The following is a 9040-nucleotide window of genomic DNA, read 5'->3' as shown; positions in this document are numbered from 1 at the left end:
CTTATATAATCTTTTGAGTGCTCACATGGTATATTTTGTAAATGTACCATTTTTCATGCTGTTCATGCAGCAAACCAATCCACAGGCCTTGCTTGAGAATAGAAAAAGGTGGTGGTTTATTCATTTTTTTTTATTTTCTCATTTTCATGTTAAGCAGCCAGCAAGCTGTGGCCCCAGTGTCCCAGGTTACATGCACACAGCAGCGCTGGTAGGCCATGCAAAATAGCAAATTTGAAACAGGCCTCTCACTAGGCATTTCGAAATCCATTTCAATTTATGTATTTATTGAAACCATGATTGACAGGAACCAGCCTAGCATGCTGATAATTGTTTTCCTGGAGCATATATACATCATTTTGCCAAAACAGGGAGGAGTATGAGAAGCTATTACATTTATCATTTAACTCCTATGGCAGAAATGAGCTGTACAATTTTTATTTTTTTTGCATGGAAACAGAAATCTGATCTGCACATTAGTCCAACATTATGTAAAAATCATGTAAATTTCAGGCTATACTATAAAAGCCGATAGATGGATGGATGGATGGATGGATGGATGGATGGATGGACGGACGGATGGATACTGGGTGCATGGAGGAATACATTATGGAAAATAATGAACTTTATCACAATATGCAAATTTTTTGAGAAGGACCTATATATTGGCCGTAGCAAGTCCTGCACTTGCTCTGCAGCAACAGCAGCAGCAGCAGCAGCAGCAGCATAGCAGATCTATTCTGCCAAGATCAAACTTATCAACATTGTCATATCCATTACGAGAGTTGTCATGACATAAATATGCATGTGATGTTGGCTGTATATCTGCATGCATGTATATTCTGTGGTGAATAGTGAAAGTAATCAAAACTGCACAGTGAAAACTGGTTCCTTCTCTTTCAAGCAGAAGCTCATTAAATTCAAAGTGCTGTGTAGTATGCAGGTGTCCTCTGCTGCCTTTAGTAATACTGATTGATTGCCTTCGTCTCGATGTGGGCTGCAATAAGGCAGCTCTCATGGATTTATCATGAACCACAATGCTGCAAGAGTAGGATGAGGGTCACTTGGGAAGCTACACAAGTGGATGTTAACCTATTTCATAGAGGGTGGTGAAGACAACACATTTGGTCTTCAAAACGTTATATTAGTGGTACTGGCACTGGAAACATAAGGCAGAGGGATTATAAGGAAATAAGTAAATGAAAACTATTTTTGCATAGACAAGAGGATTTATGAGGAAAGATCTGCTGAATATTAGCCTATACAAAAACATTTTTTGGGTCGGCACCAACCCCTTGACAGTCACAAATGTATAGCATTCATTTTTAATGTTGTAATTATGGTTAATGTTGCATTTATCAAGCTGACGCATGGTAAAATCAATCCGTAAACCAAGACGCCTAATTCTGGGCACGAAAGCGGCAAGATGTCGGATGACGCCTCAAACCCGCTAACGACTGACACAATGGTGCGCAAACTAAGGAAAAACATAACTGGTGAACTCCCCACACTGCTGAATTCATCGCTGAAGTCCATTCACTCGTCCATTTCTTCTATTGGGTCTACCTTGGCGACTCAAGCGACTACCATCACTGACATGGAAACTAGTTTATCCGACCACAGCGACAGGGTCACACATCTCGAACAGGAGGTCTCTACTCTTCAGTCAAAGTTGGTGTCGGCGACGGAGGAGAATGTCACTTTTTCGCTTTTTTAACATGGAGGACTTTTTTCGCGCTCCAAACTGCAGAATATTCGTATGATTGGTTTTCCGGAGGATATTGAGAGCAAGGACACCAGGCAGTTTATGGCAGATTTATTCACAGACGTCGCCGGTAACGCTTTTCCCTCCCCACCGGAGCTTGATCGCACCCATCAGAGCGTAAGACCCAAACCCCGTCAAGGTCAAAAATCCCTGTCCGATTATAGTGAGATTTCATTGCTACATACAGAAGTAGGCTGTACTAAAATTTGCGAAAATCATCAAAAGAAATTACTTTCAAGGGAGGGACACAGAATCAAATTCTATGAGGACCTCTGCGTTTCGGTGGCTAATAGGAGAGTTTCGTTTAACATCAAGGGCCTGTTGCATAAATGCGGTGTTCGTTTTGGCATGATCTACCCCGCCAGACTTCGTATGTCATACATACGGAGAATTATTTCGACTCTCCTGAGGTTGCTGGAAAATTCTACCACCAAAACTTTGCTGAGTAACTTTACGAGCAATGTTGATGATAAGGCTCTCTCTTTCCCTCTCTCTTCAAACTCCAGCAGTGTTAAACATATATGCCCCAAATTGGGATAACCCTACTTAAATGTCTATGCTCAAAAATCCCAAAGGGGACTTTAACTGTGTTATCGATAATAATTGATAAATCTCCAACTAAATCTTCTTCTCTTTCCGCTATGTCCAGGTCTCTAATTTCACTAGCAAATCAAATAGGCTGTATAGATCCCTGGCACTTTTTTTAATCCCTCTGACAAGGTATTTTCTTTCTTCTCTGATGTGCACCATGTTTATTCTCAGATTGATTATTTCTTCCTTGATAAATCCATGCTTTCTTCGGTTATTTCCTCAGATGACTCTGCCATTGTTATTTCCGATCATTCCTCTCATGTCTATTGGTCTCATGCGGTGTAAGGCTCCAGGGCCTGATGGCTTCCTCTTAGACTTTTATAAGAAATTCTCAGCGCAGTTAGCCCCCTTATTGTTTGATATGTATAAGGAGTCATTTGAGCAGGGTTTTCTCCCACACTCATTAAATCAAGCATCTATCTCTCTTTTATAAAAAAAATAAATAAATACCCAACTTTAAGTATTAGCTATAGACTTATTAGTTTATTGAATGACATTGAAATGCTAGCCAAGGTGCTGGCAAAGCACATTGACGCATGTCAGTATCAGACCGGGTTTATTGGGGATGTCAGATGTCATCTAATATCCGACAATTGCTAAATATTCTTTTTAGTCCTCCTCTGTCTAAGACCTCTGAAATGATAATCTCTCTTGATGCTGAAAAAGCATTTGACCATGTGGAATGGAATTATTTATTTACTCTATTAAAAAAGTTTGGCTTTGAGCACAATATTATCTCATGGATTCGCCTTCTATATTCGGCTCCCTCTGCTAGTGTTAAAACTAATACTGATATTTCATAATTCTTTTCCCTCTCTCGTGGGATGCGGCAGGGTTGCCCTCTGTCTCCTTTGCTCTTTGCTTTAGCTATTGCCACTTTCAATCGCCTTAAAATCATCTTCGTCTATACACGGGATCCATAGGGGAGGCACAGAACACTGTTTTTTTCAATGCTGAGGACTTGTTGTTGTGTACAAGATCCAGTTGACTGTGTGCCAACGAGATTATGCACTTGCTTGACACCTTTGGCTCTTTTTCAGGCTACAATTTAAACTTTACCAAAAGTGAATGTTTCCCCATAAATAATGTAGCTATTTTTTTTTTCTAAAAGCACTCTGCCTTTTAATTTTTCTCCTTTAGGGTTTCACACTCTTTCAGTTCTAACTTTTAAAAATAACTTTACAATTTGGTTGATCAAATTAAACTAGATTTAAAACGATGGTGTAGCCTACCCCTTCTCTTGTTTTGGGAGAGTGGAGACCATTAAAATGAATGTTTTGCCGCAACTTTTATTTCTCTTCCAGTCTCTCCCTCTTTTTCTACCTAAATCTTTTTTAAAATGTCTATATAAAACCATCTCCTCATTTATTTGGGCTGGTAAAAATCCTAAGGTGAATAAAACTATCTTGCAATGAAATAAACGTGGTGGAGGTCTAGTTCTGCCATGATTTCGGTTTTATTACTGGTCTGCCAACTTTATTAAGATTTTCTTGTGGTATAATGCGCCAGAGGTCAACTAGTATACTCTAGAAGCTGATACTTGTCTGTCGTCTCTTTCTGCACTTGTGTTTGCTCCTTTGTCTCTGCATCCATCTAATTATAGAAATCCTATTGTGCAATCAACCTTAAAAACCTGGAAACAATTTTGACAACAGTCACTGTCTCTATAAGTCCTATCACTTGTTTTAACCACCAGCTATTGATAACACTTTTAAAAGATGGAAAGATAAGGGGATGGGCTATTTTTCAGATCTTTTTATTGATAATTCTTTTTCTTCATTCACCAAACTTATGTCCAAATTGAACCTGCGTACTACAGGCTTATTCAGGCATTCAACTCCGAATGAACTTCTCTAGTTTCCCTCAATTACCAGAAAAATCTGAACTTACTGTCAGCCCCAACAGGTGGCAGTCGTATATCCTCTGTTTTCACTGTTACTTTCATCTAGTATGTCCTCTCTCTCCAGCCTAATGATGACTTGGGAAAATGAGCTGCGAATCAAGTTGTCAGAAGAGCTGTCTAAGGCCCTTGCTAGAGTTAATTCTACTTCTATATGTGCTCAGCTGAGGCCCCGTCCACACTACTGCGTTTTCGTTTAAAAACGGAGAATTAAAACGAACACGATCTCAGTCCACACCAGCGTTTTATCTGCGTATCTCCGTCCACATTAAAACAGTGGCTGACGAATCAGGGAAGGATACGTCATGACTGATGACACCCAAACATAGAGCCGAGCATCAGCCTCTGCATCAGCGTTTCTAAACTCCGTTTTGTTCCGTCTACAGTAAAACGCCCTCTGGAGATTCAAAACGCAAAACGGAGCTAAAGCGTTTCTAAACTTCTCTGTTTTAGGTCTTCGTTTTTCCCGTTTTAGTGTGGACGGGAGGTGCAAACGTAGCAAAAGGTCTCCGTTTTTAAACGAAAACGCAGTAGTGTGGACGGGGCCTGAGTCTCATTCAGCTAAAAGTCTTTCATCGAAATTTATCTTACCAAAGCTAAACTTCATACATTTTTTCCAGAAACAGGGGACTACTGTAACAGCTCCTTTTCTCCTGCCGCTCACACCCATACATTCTTTAGCTGCCTGAAACTAGACTTATACTGGGCTTCTTTTTTTGACTTCATGTCTAAAGGCTCTGCTTGTTTCTCTATCTCCATGCCATTTTTGGTGTGTCTCACTCGTCATCCATCACGAGATAGCAGAGGTTATTGCTTTTGCATCTCATGGTGCATTTTGTTGCATTGGAAGTGTCCAACCCCCTTAGATCCCTTCGATATAGTGCACAAGTCTAATGGACTGCTTTTGTGGTCTCTTTGCATCCTACAAGCTGCTTTGGAAAAGAGAAATAGCCTATTAACAGAAAAGCAAGTTATCTGAGTTTGAAATGACATCAGGATGAGTAATTTTTCCATTTTTTTTAGTAAATTGTCCCTTTAATTTGATTCTTGTTCAACATGTGCTATTGTTGGCTGCAAGTTTAAAAGACTTAAGATTTACAAGTTTGCGTCAGAGACAGAGGAGGGGTACAATACAATAATAGAAAGGGTTCACTTAATTAATTACAGTAGTTCATAGTTCCTTAGTCTCATCTTTCTCACATTTTAATGTCTCGCATACTCATAAACTAGCATCTCACAGTGCAAGTGTCATAGATTGAACCACTGACAACCTAAAGAACCACAAATAGCCACGTCTGTTATCTTAAAGAATGGTCCATAAAAAGTTATTACAAGTCAATATTAATATGCATTAATACGGCAGGCTCTTCACCCCGATTAAACTTTAAATCTCATTCATACGAAATCCAATAAAATGTTAATTAGAAAAAGAAGAATGCGTTGACAGGATGGACCAGCCTTTGTAATGAGAAAAGGTCATACAATGCAAATAGGTTCATATTTAACCTATAGAGGGGGTAATCCTCTTTACCTCATGATGACACTTGTTACAGAGGAATATGCAAATTAACAAACCATTTTCACAAGTGCTGTTTCATCAGCCTTCAGTTGTGTATGTGAAAACTGAAGGGGTGAAAATAATAAGGCTATTTTTATTATGGTTTCAATTACCTGGTAAACCAAGGCTTTTGAATTTCCTAAGATCAGACCAAGTTTTTTTCACGTTGGATATGGAAAATAACTCTTGATTATGTTAGGCCTGAAGGTATTTACTCTGCTTAAAAATCATGCAGATTTCACAATTTAGAATATATATGTGAAGAGTTCAGATGCAAAAGCCTCTAAATGCCATTTGAAATTTTCTTCTTTAATGATTATTTTAAGGTAATAATCATTGCCATTTAAGTGAAATTACTGAACTTAAATATACAAGCTTGATAAAAATGATCATTAAAGAAGAAAATTTCAAATGGCATTTAGAGGCTTTTGCATCTGAACTCTTCATATACTTTCATGAGCCAGCATAGCTTTTTTTAGACAAACAAACAAAAAAAAAAACAGGCTGAAGGAACAAGCTCAATCTGTTTGTGTATACATGGTACATTGGCACACTGTGAATAAGCACCATGGCGTACAGGGCCACTTAAATCTTGGTCTTTGAATTTTGATCGTGTTCAGTTTCAGGGCATTGTCTCAAATGACAGTCTCTCCATGGCAACCAACGTCTGGTTCTGGCCTCCCCTGTGTTGTTGCATATAGCCAAACCACAATCTTTGTGCGAATGCGTTGACATTTGATCAACATATTGCAGCATGTAATCATAGCTGTTGTCGTGGCTATAAATCTCTGTAGAAAAATAAAGACGGACGACAGAAACTATTAATTAGACAATATGAGAATGTCTTATCTAAGCGATTATTATAATGGGGCACTAAAGCATGTCATCTCTCAACATGAATCGACTGTTTCACTCTAGTGGAAAACGCTAGTTGGCATGTCTGCTCTTCCTATGTGGAGTAGTGTATCAAATTAAGGAGAGTATAAAACCTTTAGTTTAAACGCGGTCACATGAATAGCTTTTATATACAGTAGCTTTTACATATTATGTTCTGAATATAGACATGACTTTTTTCTTCCTCACTGGAATATCTAACTTGTAATATTCTAAAACAACATTTGGACACAATAAGGCAATTCTAAGTGTTTGTGTTTGTTGTGTGTGAGTCTGTCAATCATCATTAGACCGCCTCCCTCAGACTGAACATTAGAATTAGAAAGAAAGCCGGTTTTCCGGTTTATGATTTTTTTTTCATGCATAATCAGGTGTTCAAAGCATTTAATAAAATTGTTATTTCTTAACATTCTAATAACATTCTTATAACCAGGAAATAACGTTAAAATACAACATTTATATAACGGGAGAACTGAACGTTCTATAACCAAGAAATAATGTTAATACAACGTCTAAAAAAAACTGGACGTTTTGAATGTTCCTAGAACATTCAGAAATAAAGTTTTTATAACTTAATGGGAACGTTATGAAAACGTTCTAATAACCTAAATTGTTATGTGGGGAAGAGGAGAGATTTGAGATTGCACTGAACACGTTTTATGTGTACATTGTAAAGGGTCCGTCTGAAATTAAATGCATCGGTGTGGCGGTATATTAAAAATTTATATCATAACAAAAATATACAACAGTTTTCAGTATACCGCCCATCACTATACCCATGGTGCTAACACCCAGAATCTGCCCTACCTAAATTTATGTCCAGGAGCCGCTACTGGTCACATAGTATTTTAAATCATTTTAATGTACTGCATGTATTTGTGAAATGTTAATGTCAATGTTAAGATTGTTTTTAATGTGGGAATAAAAATACTGCAGGCTTTCTTCAAGTCATGCATTTGCAAGCTTGCAGTGGGAATCAGTGGGAATTTTCATTCTATTCTCTCAAGTCTGCACTCTATATCAAGAACACATCCTGTTACTTTCACGCATCTTCTGTCCTTGTTTTTGAGTACTGGAATTGAACTTCGACAGTTGATGATGACGTACTGTAGTACTAGATCACAAGTGCTGGGAGCTGAGACATGAAGAAAGTGAGGAAAGGAAATGAGGATGCACAAACAAGAAAAGAGAAGCACCCAAGGACACTAGATCGCTTAAGAATGCATAATGAGAAACAGCAATAAAGTTATTATGGAGATGACATGATTCCTCTGTGCCATTTAGAATAAACACCTCTGCTTTTTGATCGGTTTTCTATGTAAATATGCGCTAGATTGTGCCACTTCACGCAGCGTGCTGCACTAGAGACCCTCCCTTTTCATTCATCAGTGCTGCAGCACTGCAGTTGGATACTTTTATGCATGTCACAGGTTTTTAAGAGCAAAAACCTGTTCTGTGTGATCATTTTCTTACGCTTGTCACTCAGAAGTCAAAAAATGTTGTCAAATTGAACAGATAGCATTTTGAATGAAGGCAACAGTGCAGCGTTTGATCATTTTCAATGACTTGCATTGCAGAATTTACCAGTATTTTGGTGTTGATACAACCCGGTCTCATCCCAAATCGTCATATAACTGACGTTTTGGGACGTCTTTTGACCATACGTCAATATTCGCCTTTTTAGGGCCCCCTTAAACGTCGGTAGATGAGGTTATGGGATCCTAACTCTACCCCATACCTAAACTTAACCCTAAACCTAACCCGTCACCTAACTGACGTTAAAGGTAAAGCGTCAGTTGTATGACGGCCCGGGATCGCCATCTACCGACGTTTAAGGGGGCCCTAAAAAGGCGGATATTGACGTATGGTCAAAATACGTCCCAAAACGTCAGTTATATGACGATTTGGGATGAGACTGTGTTAGTTGATAAGTGAATGGCCTCTCAACGGTAAAAAAGCCAGAGAGCCATTGCTTGAGCGAACAGTATATTTGTGCATTTACCAGCAAAGTCCTTTTGGTAATTTTACGGTAATTTACTGTGATTACTGTGTGGAAGTTGCAAAGTGTTTTGGAAAAATTGGTTAAATGATTGATTCACTTATAAAGACATTTACTGATGTAGTGATCTAATGTGCGGAGTTACTGAAAACAAACTGTTGAATAATAAGTGTTCAAAGGAGCATATTTGTTGTGTCGTAAATAAAGGAGTACTTGAGCCTTATTGATGGGGCTTTACATAGCCATTACATAGCCAAAGCCTCAGGGCCTTTCCAAGATTTTGAAGTATTCCAGTATAACTGAGCAATAACTCTGAAAATTAGTAGTGGAAAATAT

The sequence above is a fragment of the Pimephales promelas genome, chromosome 3 (genome assembly GCF_988280905.1).
Source record: "Pimephales promelas chromosome 3, fPimPro1.hap1.1, whole genome shotgun sequence".
Taxonomy (NCBI): Eukaryota; Metazoa; Chordata; class Actinopteri; order Cypriniformes; family Leuciscidae; genus Pimephales; species Pimephales promelas.
Note: the sequence above shows the minus strand (reverse complement) of the source record.